Below are 21,914 nucleotides of genomic sequence, written 5' to 3'. Positions count from 1 at the left end.
ATTGACTGCTTCGCTGCCAAGTTTTATACGACATTTCTTCAGTGCAATACTAGAAAGCACCAAACAGTATAACAAAGTTGTCAATTGGTTTCATAGTCCATTCCCTTTGTTTAGTGCTGTAAAAGGAAGAGACGAATACCAAAATTGATCAATGATGTTTCAGAAATTTCCCCAAGGGAATACCAAGCCGAGTGTTAAAAACTGCATTTACTCACAGGCTTTGAGCAGGAAACACTGAAATGCTATTAAAGTGCAATATCCAAGGGAACACTGACTCTGTCAAAGATGATCCAAATGGAATTGATGAAAAGTCCCAATTACAAACAACAGAATCAAAATAGGGTGAGGGGACACCCGGATTTGAACAAGGGACCACTTGATGTGCAGTCAAATGCTCAACCACTGAGCTATATCCCCAGCTTTTCAGTAAAATCAGAGTGACAAAATATCAGTACATCATGAAAGAGTGTGAGGATCATACTATGTTGTGCCAGAAAGTACAACCTTGAAACTGTGGAACAGGAGAAGTAGTCCTTAATATTATTTATTAAAGGAAAACTGTATCATTTAAAAAACAGATTTATTTGTTTCATTGTTATTTTATTTGAATAGGCAGTGGTACATAGGACCAATGCCTCTACATACAATGATTGTTTTGAAACATTCTTAAAGGGGAAGAGGTTTTTACGGGACACCTTATCATTTGAGGATTGGTTACCACAATCACGGAGATGGTGATGAAGTATGATTGTTTTGGGCCAAATTATGGTGGAAAAACATTTCTACGTACCACTACAATTTGGTATTTGGAAGGTACACCCAAACACCCCTTTCGAATACCTTCCATTTAATACATCAGAAAAAGCCATTTTGCATTTGCAAATGGCCTGATTCTTCAGACCAGCCTTCTTGCAACTGCAATGATAGTTCGTACATCTTGCACGTAGGCAGAGCTTTTAAGGAGAAATTAAATAGTTCCTACGTTGCACAAAAATGAAGTGCTTCAAACAAACACATACTTTGCATGCGCAGAGAAGAGGTGGAATATATGTAAGACTGAAGACACAGGTGAAATGAGAAATAGATTGACTGCTTCGCTGCCAAGTTTTATACGCCATTTCTTCAGTGCAATACAAGAAAGCACCAAACAGTATAACAAAGTTGTCAATTGGTTTCATAGTCCATTCCCTTTGTTTAGTGCTGTGAAAGGAAGAGCCGAATTCCAAAATTGATCAATGATGTTTCAGAAATTTCCCAAAGTGAATAACAAGCTGAGTGTTAAAAACTGCATTTACTCACAGGTTTTGAGCAGGAAACACTGAAATGCTATTAAAGTGCAATATCCAAGGGAACACTGACTCTGTCAAAGATGATCCAAATTGAATTGATGAAAAGTCCCAATTACAAACAACAGAATCAAAATAGGGTGAGGGGACACCCGGATTTGGACGAGGGACCTCTTGATCTGCAGTCAAATGCTCTAACACTGAGCTATATCCCCGGCTTTTCAGTAAAATCAGAATGACAAAATATCAGTACATCATGAAAGAGTGTGAGGATCATACTAAGTTGTGCCAGAAAGTATAACCTTGAAACTGTGGAACAGGAGAAGTAGTCCTTAATATTATTTATTAAAGGAAAACTGGATCATTTCAAAAACAGATTTATTTGTTTCATTGTTATATTATTTGAATAGGCAGTGGTACATAGGACCAATGCCTCTACATACAATGATTGTTTTGAAACATTCTTAAAGGGGAAGAGGTTTTTACGGGACACCTTATCATTTGAGGATTGGTTACCACAATCACGGAGATGGTGAAGAAGTATGATTGTTTTAGGCCAAATTATGGTGGAAAAACATTTCTACGTACCACTACAATTCCGTATTTGGAAGGTACACCCAAACACCCCTTTCGAATACCTTCCATTTAATACATCAGAAAAAGCCATTTTGCGTTTGCAAATAGCCTGATTCTTCAGACCAGCCTTCTTGCAACTGCAATGATAGTTCGTACATCTTGCACGTAGGCAGAGCTTTTGAGGAGAAATTAAATAGTTCCTACGTTGCACAAAAATGAAGTGCTTCAAACAAACACATACTTTCCATGCACAGAGAAGAGGTGGAATATATGTAAGACTGAAGACGCAGGTGAAATGAGAAATAGATTGACTGCTTCGCTGCCAAGTTTTACAAGCCATTTCTTCAGTGCAATACAAGAAAGCACCAAACAGTATAACAAAGTTGTCAATTGGTTTCATAGTCCATTCCCTTTGTTTAGTGCTGTGAAAGGAAGAGCCAAATTCCAAAATTGATCAATGATGTTTCAGAAATTTCCCAAAGGGAGTACCAAGCCGAGTGTTAAAAACTGCATTTACTCACAGGCTTTGAGCAGGACACACTGAAATGCTATTAAAGTGCAATACCAAAGGGAACACTGACTCTGTCAAAGATGATCCAAATGGAATTGATGAAAAGTCCCAATTACAAACAACAGAATCAAAATAGGGTGAGGGGACACCCGGATTTGGACCAGGGACCTCTTGATCTGCAGTCAAATGCTCTAACACTGAGCTATATCCCCAGCTTTTCAGTAAAATCAGAATGACAAAACATCAGTACATCATGAAAGAGTGTGAGGATCATACTAAGTTGTGCCAGAAAGTATAACCTTGAAACTGTGGAACAGGAGAAGTAGTCCTTAATATTATTTATTAAAGGAAAACTGGATCATTTAAAAAACAGATTTATTTGTTTCATTGTTATTTTATTTGAATAGGCAGTGGTACATAGGACCAATGCCTCTACATACAATGATTGTTTTGAAACATTCTTAAAGGGGAAGAGGTTTTTACGGGACACCTTATCATTTGAGGATTGGTTACCACAATCACGGAGATGGTGAAGAAGTATGATTGTTTTGGGCCAAATTATGGCGGAAAAACATTTCTACGTACCACTACAATTTGGTATTTGGAAGGTACACCCAACCACCCCTTTCGAATACCTTCCATTTAATACATCAGAAAAAGCCATTTTGCATTTGCAAATGGCCTGATTCTTCAGACCAGCCTTCTTGTAACTGCAATGATAGTTCGTACATCTTGCACGTAGGCAGAGCTTTTAAGGAGAAATTAAATAGTTCCTACGTTGCACAAAAATGAAGTGCTTCAAACAAACACATACTTTGCATGCACAGAGAAGAGGTGGAATATATGTAAGACTGAAGACACAGGTGAAATGAGAAATAGATTGACTGCTTCGCTGCCAAGTTTTATACGCCATTTCTTCAGTGCAATACAAGAAAGCACCAAACAGTATAACAAAGTTGTCAATTGGTATCATAGTCCATTCCCTTTGTTTAGTGCTGTGAAAGGCAGAGCCGAATTCCAAAATTGATCAATGATGTTTCAGAAATTTCCCAAAGGGAATAACAAGCCGAGTGTTAAAAACTGTATTTACTCACAGGTTTTGAGCAGGAAACACTGAAATGCTATTAAAGTGCAATATCCAAGGGAACACTGACTCTGTCAAAGATGATCCAAATGGAATTGATGAAAAGTCCCAATTACAAACAACAGAATCAAAATATGGTGGAGGGGACACCCGGATTTGGACGAGGGACCTCTTGATCTGCAGTCAAATGCTCTAACACTGAGCTATATCCCCAGCTTTTCAGTAAAATCAGAATGACAAAATATCAGTACATCATGAAAGAGTGTGAGGATCATACAAAGTTGTGCCAGAAAGTATAACCTTGAAACTGTGGAACAGGAGAAGTAGTCCTTAATATTATTTATTAAAGGAAAACTGGATCATTTAAAAAACAGATTTATTTGTTTCATTGTTATTTTATTTGAATAGGCAGTGGTACATAGGACCAATGCCTCTACATACAATGATTGTTTTGAAACATTCTTAAAGGGGAAGAGGTTTTTACGGGACAACTTATCATTTGAGGATTGGTTACCACAATCACGGAGATGGTGAAGAAGTATGATTGTTTTGGGCCAAATTATGGTGGAAAAACATTTCTACGTACCACTACAATTCGGTATTTGGAAGGTACACCCAAACAACCCTTTCGAATACCTTCCATTTAATACATCAGAAAAAGCCATTTTGCGTTTGAAAATGGCCTGATTCTTCAGACCAGCCTTCTTGCAACTGCAATGATAGTTCGTACATCTTGCACGTAGGCAGAGCTTTTAAGGAGAAATTAAATAGTTCCTACGTTGCACAAAAATGAAGTGCTTCAAACAAACACATACTTTGCATGCACAGAGAAGAGGAGGAATATATGTAAGACTGAAGACACAGGTGAAATGAGAAATAGATTGACTGCTTCGCTGCCAAGTTTTATACGCCATTTCTTCAGTGCAATACAAGAAAGCACCAAACAGTATAACAAAGTTGTCAATTGGTTTCATAGTCCATTCCCTTTGTTTAGTGCTGTGAAAGGAAGAGCCGAATTCCAAAATTGATCAATGATGTTTCAGAAATTTCCCAAAGGGAATAACAAGCCGAGTGTTAAAAACTGTATTTACTCACAGGTTTTGAGCAGGAAACACTGAAATGCTATTAAAGTGCAATATCCAAGGGAACACTGACTCTGTCAAAGATGATCCAAATGGAATTGATGAAAAGTCCCAATTACAAACAACAGAATCAAAATATGGTGGAGGGGACACCCGGATTTGGACGAGGGACCTCTTGATCTGCAGTCAAATGCTCTACCACTGAGCTATATCCCCAGCTTTTCAGTAAAATCAGAATGACAAAATATCAGTACATCATGAAAGAGTGTGAGGATCATACTAAGTTGTGCCAGAAAGTATAACCTTGAAACTGTGGAACAGGAGAAGTAGTCCTTAATATTATTTATTAAAGGAAAACTGGATCATTTAAAAAACAGATTTATTTGTTTCATTGTTATTTTATTTGAATAGGCAGTGGTACATAGGACCAATGCCTCTACATACAATGATTGTTTTGAAACATTCTTAAAGGGGAAGAGGTTTTTACGGGACACCTTATCATTTGAGGATTGGTTACCACAATCACGGAGATGGTGAAGAAGTATGATTGTTTTCGGCCAAATTATGGTGGAAAAACATTTCTACGTACCACTACAATTTGGTATTTGGAAGGTACACCCAACCACCCCTTTCGAATACCTTCCATTTAATACATCAGAAAAAGCCATTTTGCGTTTGCAAATGGCCTGATTTTTTAGACCAGCCTTCTTGCAACTGCAATGATAGTTCGTACATCTTGCACGTAGGCAGAGCTTTTAAGGAGAAATTAAATAGTTCCTACGTTGCACAAAAATGAAGTGCTTCAAACAAAATCATACTTTGCATGCACAGAGAAGAGGTGGAATATATGTAAGACTGAATACACAGGTGAAATGAGAAATAGATTGACTGCTTCGCTGCCAAGTTTTATACGCCATTTCTTCAGTGCAATACAAGAAAGCACCAAACAGTATAACAAAGTTGTCAATTGGTTTCATAGTCCATTCCCTTTGTTTAGTGCTGTGAAAGGAAGAGACGAATACCAAAATTGATCAATGATGTTTCAGAAATTTCCCCAAGGGAATACCAAGCCGAGTGTTAAAAACTGCATTTACTCACAGGCTTTGAGCAGGAAACACTGAAATGCTATTAAAGTGCAATATCCAAGGGAACACTGACTCTGTCAAAGATGATCCAAATGGAATTGATGAAAAGTCCCAATTACAAACAACAGAATCAAAATAGGGTGAGGGGACACCCGGATTTGAACCAGGGACCACTTGATCTGCAGTCAAATGCTCAACAACTGAGCTATATCCCCAGCTTTTCAGTAAAATCAGAGTGACAAAATATCAGTACATCATGAAAGAGTGTGAGGATCATACTATGTTGTGCCAGAAAGTACAACCTTGAAACTGTGGAACAGGAGAAGTAGTCCTTAATATTATTTATTAAAGGAAAACTGTATCATTTAAAAAACAGATTTATTTGTTTAATTGTTATTTTATTTGAATAGGCAGTGGTACATAGGACCAATGCCTCTACATACAATGATTGTTTTGAAACATTCTTAAAGGGGACGAGGTTTTTACGGGACACCTTATCATTTGAGGATTGGTTACCACAATCACGGAGATGGTGATGAAGTATGATTGTTTTGGGCCAAATTATGGTGGAAAAACATTTCTACGTACCACTACAATTTGGTATTTGGAAGGTACACCCAAACACCCCTTTCGAATACCTTCCATTTAATACATCAGAAAAAGCCATTTTGCATTTGCAAATGGCCTGATACTTCAGACCAGCCTTCTTGCAACTGCAATGATAGTTCGTACATCTTGCACGTAGGCAGAGCTTTTAAGGAGAAATTAAATAGTTCCTACGTTGCACAAAAATGAAGTGCTTCAAACAAACACATACTTTGCATGCACAGAGAAGAGGTGGAATATATGTAAGACTGAAGACACAGGTGAAATGAGAAATAGATTGACTGCTTCGCTGCCAAGTTTTATACGCCATTTCTTCAGTGCAATACAAGAAAGCACCAAACAGTATAACAAAGTTGTCAATTGGTATCATAGTCCATTCCCTTTGTTTAGTGCTGTGAAAGGAAGAGCCGAATTCCAAAATTGATCAATGATGTTTCAGAAATTTCCCAAAGGGAATAACAAGCCGAGTGTTAAAAACTGTATTTACTCACAGGTTTTGAGCAGGAAACACTGAAATGCTATTAAAGTGCAATATCCAAGGGAACACTGACTCTGTCAAAGATGATCCAAATGGAATTGATGAAAAGTCCCAATTACAAACAACAAAATCTAATTATGGTGGAGGGGACACCCGGATTTGGACGAGGGACCTCTTGATCTGCAGTCAAATGCTCTAACACTGAGCTATATCCCCAGCTTTTCAGTAAAATCAGAATGACAAAATATCAGTACATCATGAAAGAGTGTGAGGATCATACTAAGTTGTGCCAGAAAGTATAACCTTGAAACTGTGGAACAGGAGAAGTAGTCCTTAATATTATTTATTAAAGGAAAACTGGATCATTTAAAAAACAGATTTATTTGTTTCATTGTTATTTTATTTGAATAGGCAGTGGTACATAGGACCAATGCCTCTACATACAATGATTGTTTTGAAACATTCTTAAAGGGGAAGAGGTTTTTACGGGACACCTTATCATTTGAGGATTGGTTACCACAATCACGGAGATGGTGAAGAAGTATGATTGTTTTGGGCCAAATTATGGCGGAAAAACATTTCTACGTACCACTACAATTTGGTTTTTGGAAGGTACACCCAACCACCCCTTTCGAATACCTTCCATTTAATACATCAGAAAAAGCCATTTTGCGTTTGCAAATGGCCTGATTTTTTAGACCAGCCTTCTTGCAACTGCAATGATAGTTCGTACATCTTGCACGTAGGCAGAGCTTTTAAGGAGAAATTAAATAGTTCCTACGTTGCACAAAAATGAAGTGCTTCAAACAAAATCATACTTTGCATGCACAGAGAAGAGGTGGAATATATGTAAGACTGAATACACAGGTGAAATGAGAAATAGATTGACTGCTTCGCTGCCAAGTTTTATACGCCATTTCTTCAGTGCAATACTAGAAAGCACCAAACAGTATAACAAAGTTGTCAATTGGTTTCATAGTCCATTCCCTTTGTTTAGTGCTGTAAAAGGAAGAGACGAATACCAAAATTGATCAATGATGTTTCAGAAATTTCCCCAAGGGAATACCAAGCCGAGTGTTAAAAACTGCATTTACTCACAGGCTTTGAGCAGGAAACACTGAAATGCTATTAAAGTGCAATATCCAAGGGAACACTGACTCTGTCAAAGATGATCCAAATGGAATTGATGAAAAGTCCCAATTACAAACAACAGAATCAAAATAGGGTGAGGGGACACCCGGATTTGAACAAGGGACCACTTGATCTGCAGTCAAATGCTCAACCACTGAGCTATATCCCCAGCTTTTCAGTAAAATCAGAGTGACAAAATATCAGTACATCATGAAAGAGTGTGAGGATCATACTATGTTGTGCCAGAAAGTACAACCTTGAAACTGTGGAACAGGAGAAGTAGTCCTTAATATTATTTATTAAAGGAAAACTGTATCATTTAAAAAACAGATTTATTTGTTTCATTGTTATTTTATTTGAATAGGCAGTGGTACATAGGACCAATGCCTCTACATACAATGATTGTTTTGAAACATTCTTAAAGGGGAAGAGGTTTTTACGGGACACCTTATCATTTGAGGATTGGTTACCACAATCACGGAGATGGTGATGAAGTATGATTGTTTTGGGCCAAATTATGGTGGAAAAACATTTCTACGTACCACTACAATTTGGTATTTGGAAGGTACACCCAAACACCCCTTTCGAATACCTTCCATTTAATACATCAGAAAAAGCCATTTTGCATTTGCAAATGGCCTGATTCTTCAGACCAGCCTTCTTGCAACTGCAATGATAGTTCGTACATCTTGCACGTAGGCAGAGCTTTTAAGGAGAAATTAAATAGTTCCTACGTTGCACAAAAATGAAGTGCTTCAAACAAACACATACTTTGCATGCACAGAGAAGAGGTGGAATATATGTAAGACTGAAGACACAGGTGAAATGAGAAATAGATTGACTGCTTCGCTGCCAAGTTTTATACGCCATTTCTTCAGTGCAATACAAGAAAGCACCAAACAGTATAACAAAGTTGTCAATTGGTTTCATAGTCCATTCCCTTTGTTTAGTGCTGTGAAAGGAAGAGCCGAATTCCAAAATTGATCAATGATGTTTCAGAAATTTCCCAAAGTGAATAACAAGCTGAGTGTTAAAAACTGCATTTACTCACAGGTTTTGAGCAGGAAACACTGAAATGCTATTAAAGTGCAATATCCAAGGGAACACTGACTCTGTCAAAGATGATCCAAATGGAATTGATGAAAAGTCCCAATTACAAACAACAGAATCAAAATAGGGTGAGGGGACACCCGGATTTGGACGCGGGACCTCTTGATCTGCAGTCAAATGCTCTAACACTGAGCTATATCCCCGGCTTTTCAGTAAAATCAGAATGACAAAATATCAGTACATCATGAAAGAGTGTGAGGATCATACTAAGTTGTGCCAGAAAGTATAACCTTGAAACTGTGGAACAGGAGAAGTAGTCCTTAATATTATTTATTAAAGGAAAACTGGATCATTTAAAAAACAGATTTATTTGTTTCATTGTTATATTATTTGAATAGGCAGTGGTACATAGGACCAATGCCTCTACATACAATGATTGTTTTGAAACATTCTTAAAGGGGAAGAGGTTTTTACGGGACACCTTATCATTTGAGGATTGGTTACCACAATCACGGAGATGGTGAAGAAGTATGATTGTTTTGGGCCAAATTATGGTGGAAAAACATTTCTAATTACCACTACAATTCCGTATTTGGAAGGTACACCCAAACACCCCTTTCGAATACCTTCCATTTAATACATCAGAAAAAGCCATTTTGCGTTTGCAAATAGCCTGATTCTTCAGACCAGCCTTCTTGCAACTGCAATGATAGTTCGTACATCTTGCACGTAGGCAGAGCTTTTGAGGAGAAATTAAATAGTTCCTACGTTGCACAAAAATAAGGTGCTTCAAACAAACACATACTTTCCATGCACAGAGAAGAGGTGGAATATATGTAAGACTGAAGACGCAGGTGAAATGAGAAATAGATTGACTGCTTCGCTGCCAAGTTTTACAAGCCATTTCTTCAGTGCAATACAAGAAAGCACCAAACAGTATAACAAAGTTGTCAATTGGTTTCATAGTCCATTCCCTTTGTTTAGTGCTGTGAAAGGAAGAGCCAAATTCCAAAATTGATCAATGATGTTTCAGAAATTTCCCAAAGGGAGTACCAAGCCGAGTGTTAAAAACTGCATTTACTCACAGGCTTTGAGCAGGACACACTGAAATGCTATTAAAGTGCAATACCAAAGGGAACACTGACTCTGTCACAGATGATCCAAATGGAATTGATGAAAAGTCCCAATTACAAACAACAGAATCAAAATAGGGTGAGGGGACACCCGGATTTGGACCAGGGACCTCTTGATCTGCAGTCAAATGCTCTAACACTGAGCTATATCCCCAGCTTTTCAGTAAAATCAGAATGACAAAATATCAGTACATCATGAAAGAGTGTGAGGATCATACTAAGTTGTGCCAGAAAGTATAACCTTGAAACTGTGGAACAGGAGAAGTAGTCCTTAATATTATTTATTAAAGGAAAACTGGATCATTTAAAAAACAGATTTATTTGTTTCATTGTTATTTTATTTGAATAGGCAGTGGTACATAGGACCAATGCCTCTACATACAATGATTGTTTTGAAACATTCTTAAAGGGGAAGAGGTTTTTACGGGACACCTTATCATTTGAGGATTGGTTACCACAATCACGGAGATGGTGAAGAAGTATGATTGTTTTGGGCCAAATTATGGCGGAAAAACATTTCTACGTACCACTACAATTTGGTATTTGGAAGGTACACCCAACCACCCCTTTCGAATACCTTCCATTTAATACATCAGAAAAAGCCATTTTGCGTTTGCAAATGGCCTGATTTTTTAGACCAGCCTTCTTGCAACTGCAATGATAGTTCGTACATCTTGCACGTAGGCAGAGCTTTTAAGGAGAAATTAAATAGTTCCTACGTTGCACAAAAATGAAGTGCTTCAAACAAAATCATACTTTGCATGCACAGAGAAGAGGTGGAATATATGTAAGACTGAAGACACAGGTGAAATGAGAAATAGATTGACTGCTTCGCTGCCAAGTTTTATACGCCATTTCTTCAGTGCAATACAAGAAAGCACCAAACAGTATAACAAAGTTGTCAATTGGTTTCATAGTCCATTCCCTTTGTTTAGTGCTGTAAAAGGAAGAGACGAATACCAAAATTGATCAATGATGTTTCAGAAATTTCCCCAAGGGAATACCAAGCCGAGTGTTAAAAACTGCATTTACTCACAGGCTTTGAGCAGGAAACACTGAAATGCTATTAAAGTGCAATATCCAAGGGAACACTGACTCTGTCAAAGATGATCCAAATGGAATTGATGAAAAGTCCCAATTACAAACAACAGAATCAAAATAGGGTGAGGGGACACCCGGATTTGAACAAGGGACCACTTGATCTGCAGTCAAATGCTCAACCACTGAGCTATATCCCCAGCTTTTCAGTAAAATCAGAGTGACAAAATATCAGTACATCATGAAAGAGTGTGAGGATCATACTATGTTGTGCCAGAAAGTACAACCTTGAAACTGTGGAACAGGAGAAGTAGTCCTTAATATTATTTATTAAAGGAAAACTGTATCATTTAAAAAACAGATTTATTTGTTTCATTGTTATTTTATTTGAATAGGCAGTGGTACATAGGACCAATGCCTCTACATACAATGATTGTTTTGAAACATTCTTAAAGGGGAAGAGGTTTTTACGGGACACCTTATCATTTGAGGATTGGTTACCACAATCACGGAGATGGTGATGAAGTATGATTGTTTTGGGCAAATTATGGTGGAAAAACATTTCTACGTACCACTACAATTCGGTATTTGGAAGGTACACCCAAACTCCCCTTTCGAATACCTTCCATTTAATACATCAGAAAAAGCCATTTTGCGTTTGCAAATGGCCTGATTCTTCAGACCAGCCTTCTTGCAACTGCAATGATAGTTCGTACATCTTGCACGTAGGCAGAGCTTTTGAGGAGAAATTAAATAGTTCCTACGTTGCACAAAAATTAAGTGCTTCAAACAAACACGTACTTTGCATTCACAGAGAAGAGGTGGAATATATGTAAGACTGAAGACACAGGTGAAATGAGAAATAGATTGACTGCTTCGCTGCCAAGTTTTATACGCCATTTCTTCAGTGCAATACAAGAAAGCACCAAACAGTATAACAAAGTTGTCAATTGGTTTCATAGTCCATTCTCTTTGTTTAGTGCTGTGAAAGGAAGAGCCAAATTCCAAAATTGATCAATGATGTTTCAGAAATTTCCCAAAGGGAATACCAAGCCGAGTGTTAAAAACTGCATTTACTCACAGGTTTTGAGCAGGAAACACTGAAATGCTATTAAAGTGCAATATCCAAGGGAACACTGACTCTGTCAAAGATGATCCAAATGGATTTGATGAAAAGTCCCAATTACAAACAACAGAATCAAAATAGGGTGAGGGGACACCCGGATTAGAACCAGGGACCTCTCGATCTGCAGTCAAATGCTCTACCACTGAGCTATATCCCCAGCTTTGCAGGAAAATCAGAATGACAAAATATCGGTATATCATGAAAGAGTGTGAGGATCATACTAAGTTGTGCCAGAAAGTACAACCTTGAAACTGTGGAACAGGAGAAGTAGTCCTTAATATTATTGATTAAAGGAAAACTGGATCATTTAAAAACAGATTTATTTGTTTCATTGTTATTTTATTTGAATAGGCAGTGGTACATAGGACCAATGCCTCTACATACAATGATTGTTTTGAAACATTCTTAAAGGGGAAGAGGTTTTTACGGGACACCTTATCATTTGAGGATTGGTTACCACAATCACGGAGATGGTGATGAAGTATGATTGTTTTGGCCAAATTATGGTGGAAAAACATTTCTACGTACCACTACAATTCGGTATTTGGAAGGTACACCCAAACACCCCTTTCGAATACCTTCCATTTAATACATCAGAAAAAGCCATTTTGCGTTTGCAAATGGCCTGATTCTTCAGACCAGCCTTCTTGCAACTGCAATGATAGTTCGTGCATCTTGCACGTAGGCAGAGCTTTAAAGGAGAAATTAAATAGTTCCTATGTTGCACAAAAATGAAGTGCTTCAAACAAACACATACTTTGCATGCACAGAGAAGAGGTGGAATATATGTAAGACTGAAGACACAGGTGAAATGAAAAATAGATTGACTGCTTCGCTGCCAAGTTTTATACGCCATTTCTTCAGTGTAATACAAGAAAGCACCAAACAGTATAACAAAGTTGTCAATTGGTTTCATAGTCCATTCCCTTTGTTTAGTGCTGTGAAAGGAAGAGCCGAATTCCAAAATTGATCAATAATGTTTCAGAAATTTCCCAAAGGGAATACCAAGACGAGTGTTAAAAACTGCATTTACTCACAGGCTTTGAGCAGGAAACACTGAAATGCTATTAAAGTGCAATATCCAAGGGAACACTGACTCTGTCAAAGATGATCCAAATGGAATTGATGAAAAGTCCCAATTACAAACAACAGAATCAAAATAGGGTGAGGGGACACCCGGATTTGAACCAGGGACCTCTTGATCTGCAGTCAAATGCTCTACCACTGAGCTATATCCCCAGCTTATCAGTAAAATCAGAATGACTAAATATCAGTACATCATGAAAGAGTGTGAGGATCATACTAAGTTGTGCCAGAAAGTACAACCTTGAAACTGTGGAACAGGAGAAGTAGTCCTTAATATTATTTATTAAAGGAAAACTGGATCAGTTAAAAACCAGATTTATTTGTTTCATTGTTATTTTATTTGAATAGGCAGTGGTGCATAGGACCAATGCCTCTACATACAATGATTGTTTTGAAACATTCTTAAAGGGGAAGAGGTTTTTACGGGACACCTTATCATTTGAGGATTGGTTACCACAATCACGGAGATGGTGATGAAGTATGATTGTTTTGGCCAAATTATGGTGGAAAAACATTTGTACGTACCACTACAATTCGGTATTTGGAAGGTACACCCAAACACCCCTTTTGAATACCTTCCATTTAATACATCAGAAAAAGCCACTTTGCGTTTGCAAATAGCCTGATTCTTCAGACCAGCCTTCTTGCAACTGCAAAGATAGTTCGTACATCTTGCACGTAGGCAGAGCTTTTCAGGAGAAATTAAATAGTTCCTAGGTTGCACAAAAAGTGAAGTGCTTCAAACAAACACATACTTTGCATGCACAGAGAAGAGGTGGAATATATGCAAGACTGAAGACAAAGGTGAAATGAGAAATAGATTGACTGCTTCGCTGCCAAGTTTTATACGTCATTTCTTCAGTGCAATACAAGAAAGCACCAAACAGTATAACAAAGTTGTCAATTGGTTTCATAGTCCATTCCCTTTGTTTAGTGCTGTGAAAGGAAGAGCCGAATTCCAAAATTGATCAATGTTTCAGAAATTTCCCAAAGGGAATACCAAGCCGAGTGTTAAAAACTGCATTTACTCACAGGCTTTGAGCAGGAAACACTGAAATGCTATTAATATGCAAGGGAACACTGACTCTGTCAAAGATGATCCAAATGGAATTGATGAAACGTCCCAATTACAAACAACAGAATCAAAATAGGGTGAGTGGACACCCGGATTAGAACCAGGGACCTCTCTATCTGCAGTCAAATGCTCTACCACTGAGCTATATCCCCAGCTTTTGAGTAAAATCAGAATGACAAAATATCAGTACATCATGAAAGAGTGTGAGGATCATACTAAGTTGTGCCAGAAAGTACAACCTTGAAACTGTGGAACAGGAGAAGTAGTCCTTAATATTATTTATTAAAGGAAAACTGGATCATTTAAAAACAGATTTATTTGCTTCATTGTTATTTTATTTTAATAGGCAGTGGTACATAGGACCAATGCCTCTACATACAATGATTGTTTTGAAACATTCTTAAAGGGGAAGAGGTTTTTATGGGACACCTTATCATTTGAGGATTGGTTACCACAATCACGGAGATGGTGATGAAGTATGATTGTTTTGGCCAAATTATGGTGGAAAAACATTTCTACGTACCACTACAATTCGGTATTTGGAAGGTACACCCAAACACCCCTTTCGAATACCTTCCATTTAATACATCAGAAAAAGCCATTTTGCGTTTGCAAATGGCCTGATTCTTCAGACCAGCCTTCTTGCAACTGCAATGATAGTTCGTACATCTTGCACGTAGGCAGAGCTTTTAAGGAGAAATTAAATAGTTCCTATGTTGCACAAAAATGAAGTGCTTCAAACAAACACATACTTTGCATGCACAGAGAAGAGGTGGAATATATGTAAGACTGAAGACACAGGTGAAATGAGAAATAGATTGACTGCTTCGCTGCCAAGTTTTATACGCCATTTCTTCAGTGTAATACAAGAAAGCACCACACAGTATAACAAAGTTGTCAATTGGTTTCATAGTCCATTCCCTTTGTTTAGTGCTGTGAAAGGAAGAGCCGAATTCCAAAATTGATCAATGATGTTTCAGAAATTTCCCAAAGGGAATACCAAGCCGAGTGTTAAAAACTGCATTTACTCACAGGCTTTGAGCAGGAAACACTGAAATGCTATTAAAGTGCAATATCCAAGGGAACACTGACTCAGTCAAAGATGATCCACATGGAATTGATGAAAAGTCCCAATTACAAACAACAGAATCAAAATAGGGTGAGGGGACACCCGGATTTGAACCAGGGACCGCTTGATCTGCAGTCAAATGCTCTACCACTGAGATATACCCCCAGCTTTTCAGAAAATAAGAATGACAAAATATCAGTACATCATGAAAGAGTGTGAGGATCATACTAAGTTGTGCCAGAAAGTACAACCTTGAAACTGTGGAACAGGAGAAGTCGTCCTTAATATTATTTATTAAAGGAAAACTGGATCAGTTAAAAAACAGATTTATTTGTTTCATTGTTATTTTATTTGAATAGGCAGTGGTACATAGGACCAATGCCTCTACATACAATGATTGTTTTGAAACATTCTTAAAGGGGAAGAGGTTTTTACGGGACACCTTATCATTTGAGGATTGGTTACCACAATCACGGAGATGGTGATGAAGTATGATTGTTTTGGGCAAATTATGGTGGAAAAACATTTCTACGTACCACTACAATTCGGTATTTGGAAGGTACACCCAAACACCCCTTTCGAATACCTTCCATTTAATACATCAGAAAAAGCCATTTTGCGTTTGCAAATGGCCTGATTCTTCAGACCAGCCTTCTTGCAACTGCAATGATAGTTCGTACATCTTGCACGTAGGCAGAGCTTTTGAGGAGAAATTAAATAGTTCCTACGTTGCACAAAAATTAAGTGCTTCAAACAAACACGTACTTTGCATTCACAGAGAAGAGGTGGAATATATGTAAGACTGAAGACACAGGTGAAATGAGAAATAGATTGACTGCTTCGCTGCCAAGTTTTATACGCCATTTCTTCAGTGCAATACAAGAAAGCACCAAACAGTATAACAAAGTTGTCAATTGGTTTCATAGTCCATTCTCTTTGTTTAGTGCTGTGAAAGGAAGAGCCAAATTCCAAAATTGATCAATGATGTTTCAGAAATTTCCCAAAGGGAATACCAAGCCGAGTGTTAAAAACTGCATTTACTCACAGGTTTTGAGCAGGAAACACTGAAATGCTATTAAAGTGCAATATCCAAGGGAACACTGACTCTGTCAAAGATGATCCAAATGGATTTGATGAAAAGTCCCAATTACAAACAACAGAATCAAAATAGGGTGAGGGGACACCCGGATTAGAACCAGGACCTCTCGATCTGCAGTCAAATGCTCTACCACTGAGCTATATCCCCAGCTTTTCAGGAAAATCAGAATGACAAAATATCAGTACATCATGAAAGAGTGTGAGGATCATACTAAGTTGTGCCAGAAAGTACAACCTTGAAACTGTGGAACAGGAGAAGTAGTCCTTAATATTATTGATTAAAGGAAAACTGGATCATTTAAAAACAGATTTATTTGTTTCATTGTTATTTTATTTGAATAGGCAGTGGTACATAGGACCAATGCCTCTACATACAATGATTGTTTTGAAACATTCTTAAAGGGGAAGAGGTTTTTACGGGACACCTTATCATTTGAGGATTGGTTACCACAATCACGGAGATGGTGATGAAGTATGATTGTTTTGGCCAAATTATGGTGGAAAAACATTTCTACGTACCACTACAATTCGGTATTTGGAAGGTACACCCAAACACCCCTTTCGAATACCTTCCATTTAATACATCAGAAAAAGCCATTTTGCGTTTGCAAATGGCCTGATTCTTCAGACCAGCCTTCTTGCAACTGCAATGATAGTTCGTGCATCTTGCACGTAGGCAGAGCTTTAAAGGAGAAATTAAATAGTTCCTATGTTGCACAAAAATGAAGTGCTTCAAACAAACACATACTTTGCATGCACAGAGAAGAGGTGGAATATATGTAAGACTGAAGACACAGGTGAAATGAAAAATAGATTGACTGCTTCGCTGCCAAGTTTTATACGCCATTTCTTCAGTGTAATACAAGAAAGCACCAAACAGTATAACAAAGTTGTCAATTGGTTTCATAGTCCATTCCCTTTGTTTAGTGCTGTGAAAGGAAGAGCCGAATTCCAAAATTGATCAATAATGTTTCAGAAATTTCCCAAAGGGAATACCAAGCCGAGTGTTAAAAACTGCATTTACTCACAGGCTTTGAGCAGGAAACACTGAAATGCTATTAAAGTGCAATATCCAAGGGAACACTGACTCTGTCAAAGATGATCCAAATGGAATTGATGAAAAGTCCCAATTACAAACAACAGAATCAAAATAGGGTGAGGGGACACCCGGATTTGAACCAGGGACCTCTTGATCTGCAGTCAAATGCTCTACCACTGAGCTATATCCCCAGCTTATCAGTAAAATCAGAATGACTAAATATCAGTACATCATGAAAGAGTGTGAGGATCATACTAAGTTGTGCCAGAAAGTACAACCTTGAAACTGTGGAACAGGAGAAGTAGTCCTTAATATTATTTATTAAAGGAAAACTGGATCAGTTAAAAAACAGATTTATTTGTTTCATTGTTATTTTATTTGAATAGGCAGTGGTGCATAGGACCAATGCCTCTACATACAATGATTGTTTTGAAACATTCTTAAAGGGGAAGAGGTTTTTACGGGACACCTTATCATTTGAGGATTGGTTACCACAATCACGGAGATGGTGATGAAGTATGATTGTTTTGGCCAAATTATGGTGGAAAAACATTTGTACGTACCACTACAATTCGGTATTTGGAAGGTACACCCAAACACCCCTTTTGAATACCTTCCATTTAATACATCAGAAAAAGCCACTTTGCGTTTGCAAATAGCCTGATTCTTCAGACCAGCCTTCTTGCAACTGCAAAGATAGTTCGTACATCTTGCACGTAGGCAGAGCTTTTCAGGAGAAATTAAATAGTTCCTAGGTTGCACAAAAAGTGAAGTGCTTCAAACAAACACATACTTTGCATGCACAGAGAAGAGGTGGAATATATGTAAGACTGAAGACAAAGGTGAAATGAGAAATAGATTGACTGCTTCGCTGCCAAGTTTTATACGTCATTTCTTCAGTGCAATACAAGAAAGCACCAAACAGTATAACAAAGTTGTCAATTGGTTTCATAGTCCATTCCCGTTGTTTAGTGCTGTGAAAGGAAGAGCCGAGTTCCAAAATTGATCAATGTTTCAGAAATTTCCCAAAGGGAATACCAAGCCGAGTGTTAAAAACTGCATTTACTCACAGGCTTTGAGCAGGAAACAATGAAATGCTATTAATATCCAAGGGAACACTGACTCTGTCAAAGATGATCCAAATGGAATTGATGAAACGTCCCAATTACAAACAACAGAATCAAAATAGGGTGAGTGGACACCCGGATTAGAACCAGGGACCTCTCTATCTGCAGTCAAATGCTCCACCACTGAGCTATATCCCCAGCTTTTCAGTAAAATCAGAATGACAAAATATCAGTACATCATGAAAGAGTGTGAGGATCATACTAAGTTGTGCCAGAAAGTACAACCTTGAAACTGTGGAACAGGAGAAGTAGTCCTTAATATTATTTATTAAAGGAAAACTGGATCATTTAAAAACAGATTTATTTGCTTCATTGTTATTTTATTTGAATAGGCAGTGGTACATAGGACCAATGCCTCTACATACAATGATTGTTTTGAAACATTCTTAAAGGGGAAGAGGTTTTTACGGGACACCTTATCATTTGAGGATTGGTTACCACAATCACGGAGATGGTGATGAAGTATGATTGTTTTGGCCAAATTATGGTGGAAAAACATTTCTACGTACCACTACAATTCGGTATTTGGAAGGTACACCCAAACACCCCTTTCGAATACCTTCCATTTAATACATCAGAAAAAGCCATTTTGCGTTTGCAAATGGCCTGATTCTTCAGACCAGCCTTCTTGCAACTGCAATGATAGTTCGTACATCTTGCACGTAGGCAGAGCTTTTAAGGAGAAATTAAATAGTTCCTATGTTGCACAAAAATGAAGTGCTTCAAACAAACACATACTTTGCATGCACAGAGAAGAGGTGGAATACATGTAAGACTGAAGACACAGGTGAAATGAGAAATAGATTGACTGCTTCGCTGCCAAGTTTTATACGCCATTTCTTCAGTGTAATACAAGAAAGCACCACACAGTATAACAAAGTTGTCAATTGGTTTCATAGTCCATTCCCTTTGTTTAGTGCTGTGAAAGGAAGAGCCGAATTCCAAAATTGATCAATGATGTTTCAGAAATTTCCCAAAGGGAATACCAAGCCGAGTGTTAAAAACTGCATTTACTCACAGGCTTTGAGCAGGAAACACTGAAATGCTATTAAAGTGCAATATCCAAGGGAACACTGACTCAGTCAAAGATGATCCAAATGGAATTGATGAAAAGTCCCAATTACAAACAACAGAATCAAAATAGGGTGAGGGGACACCCGGATTAGAACCAGGGACCTCTCGATCTGCAGTCAAATGCTCTACCACGGAGCTATATCCCCAGCTTTTCAGGAAAATCAGAATGACAAAATATCAGTACATCATGAAAGAGTGTGAGGATCATACTAAGTTGTGCCAGAAAGTACAACCTTGAAACTGTGGAACAGGAGAAGTAGTCCTTAATATTATTGATTAAAGGAAAACTGGATCATTTAAAAACAGATTTATTTGTTTCATTGTTATTTTATTTGAATAGGCAGTGGTACATAGGACCAATGCCTCTACATACAATGATTGTTTTGAAACATTCTTAAAGGGGAAGAGGTTTTTACGGGACACCTTATCATTTGAGGATTGGTTACCACAATCACGGAGATGGTGATGAAGTATGATTGTTTTGGCCAAATTATGGTGGAAAAACATTTCTACGTACCACTACAATTCGGTATTTGGAAGGTACACCCAAACACCCCTTTCGAATAACTTCCATTTAATACATCAGAAAAAGCCATTTTGCGTTTGCAAATGGCCTGATTCTTCAGACCAGCCTTCTTGCAACTGCAATGATAGTTCGTGCATCTTGCACGTAGGCAGAGCTTTAAAGGAGAAATTAAATAGTTCCTATGTTGCACAAAAATGAAGTGCTTCAAACAAACACATACTTTGCATGCACAGAGAAGAGGTGGAATATATGTAAGACTGAAGACACAGGTGAAATGAAAAATAGATTGACTGCTTCGCTGCCAAGTTTTATACGCCATTTCTTCAGTGTAATACAAGAAAGCACCAAACAGTATAACAAAGTTGTCAATTGGTTTCATAGTCCATTCCCTTTGTTTAGTGCTGTGAAAGGAAGAGCCGAATTCCAAAATTGATCAATAATGTTTCAGAAATTTCCCAAAGGGAATACCAAGCCGAGTGTTAAAAACTGCATTTACTCACAGGCTTTGAGCAGGAAACACTGAAATGCTATTAAAGTGCAATATCCAAGGGAACACTGACTCTGTCAAAGATGATCCAAATGGAATTGATGAAAAGTCCCAATTACAAACAACAGAATCAAAATAGGGTGAGGGGACACCCGGATTTGAACCAGGGACCTCTTGATCTGCAGTCAAATGCTCTACCACTGAGCTATATCCCCAGCTTATCAGTAAAATCAGAATGACTAAATATCAGTACAACATGAAAGAGTGTGAGGATCATACTAAGTTGTGCCAGAAAGTACAACCTTGAAACTGTGGAACAGGAGTAGTAGTCCTTAATATTATTTATTAAAGGAAAACTGGATCAGTTAAAAAACAGATTTATTTGTTTCATTGTTATTTTATTTGAATAGGCAGTGGTGCATAGGACCAATGCCTCTACATACAATGATTGTTTTGAAACATTCTTAAAGGGGAAGAGGTTTTTACGGGACACCTTATCATTTGAGGATTGGTTACCACAATCACGGAGATGGTGATGAAGTATGATTGTTTTGGCCAAATTATGGTGGAAAAACATTTGTACGTACCACTACAATTCGGTATTTGGAAGGTACACCCAAACACCCCTTTTGAATACCTTCCATTTAATACATCAGAAAAAGCCACTTTGCGTTTGCAAATAGCCTGATTCTTCAGACCAGCCTTCTTGCAACTGCAAAGATAGTTCGTACATCTTGCACGTAGGCAGAGCTTTTCAGGAGAAATTAAATAGTTCCTAGGTTGCACAAAAAGTGAAGTGCTTCAAACAAACACATACTTTGCATGCACAGAGAAGAGGTGGAATATATGTAAGACTGAAGACAAAGGTGAAATGAGAAATAGATTGACTGCTTCGCTGCCAAGTTTTATACGTCATTTCTTCAGTGCAATACAAGAAAGCACCAAACAGTATAACAAAGTTGTCAATTGGTTTCATAGTCCATTCCCTTTGTTTAGTGCTGTGAAAGGAAGAGCCGAGTTCCAAAATTGATCAATGTTTCAGAAATTTCCCAAAGGGAATACCAAGCCGAGTGTTAAAAACTGCATTTACTCACAGGCTTTGAGCAGGAAACACTGAAATGCTATTATTATCCAAGGGAACACTGAC

General features: G+C 37.8%; 3 non-coding genes across 3 annotated transcripts; all 3 read right to left on the bottom strand.

Annotated features, from left to right (window-relative positions):
- Positions 1-13,353: 13,353 nt before the first annotated feature.
- Positions 13,354-13,425, bottom strand: TRNAC-GCA (transfer RNA cysteine (anticodon GCA)). Its single transcript has one exon. It is a non-coding gene; the product is annotated as a tRNA-Cys (tRNA).
- A 4,247-nt stretch (positions 13,426-17,672) lies between these two features.
- TRNAC-GCA (transfer RNA cysteine (anticodon GCA)) lies at positions 17,673-17,744 on the bottom strand. The gene has a single exon. It is a non-coding gene; the product is annotated as a tRNA-Cys (tRNA).
- A 3,166-nt stretch (positions 17,745-20,910) lies between these two features.
- Positions 20,911-20,982, bottom strand: TRNAC-GCA (transfer RNA cysteine (anticodon GCA)). Its single transcript has one exon. It is a non-coding gene; the product is annotated as a tRNA-Cys (tRNA).
- Between the last annotated feature and the right edge of the window lie 932 nt (positions 20,983-21,914).

The sequence above is a fragment of the Lissotriton helveticus genome, chromosome 1_2 (genome assembly GCF_964261635.1).
Source record: "Lissotriton helveticus chromosome 1_2, aLisHel1.1, whole genome shotgun sequence".
NCBI classification, from domain to species: domain Eukaryota; kingdom Metazoa; phylum Chordata; class Amphibia; order Caudata; family Salamandridae; genus Lissotriton; species Lissotriton helveticus.
Note: the sequence above shows the minus strand (reverse complement) of the source record. Positions and strands in the feature narration are given on the sequence as shown.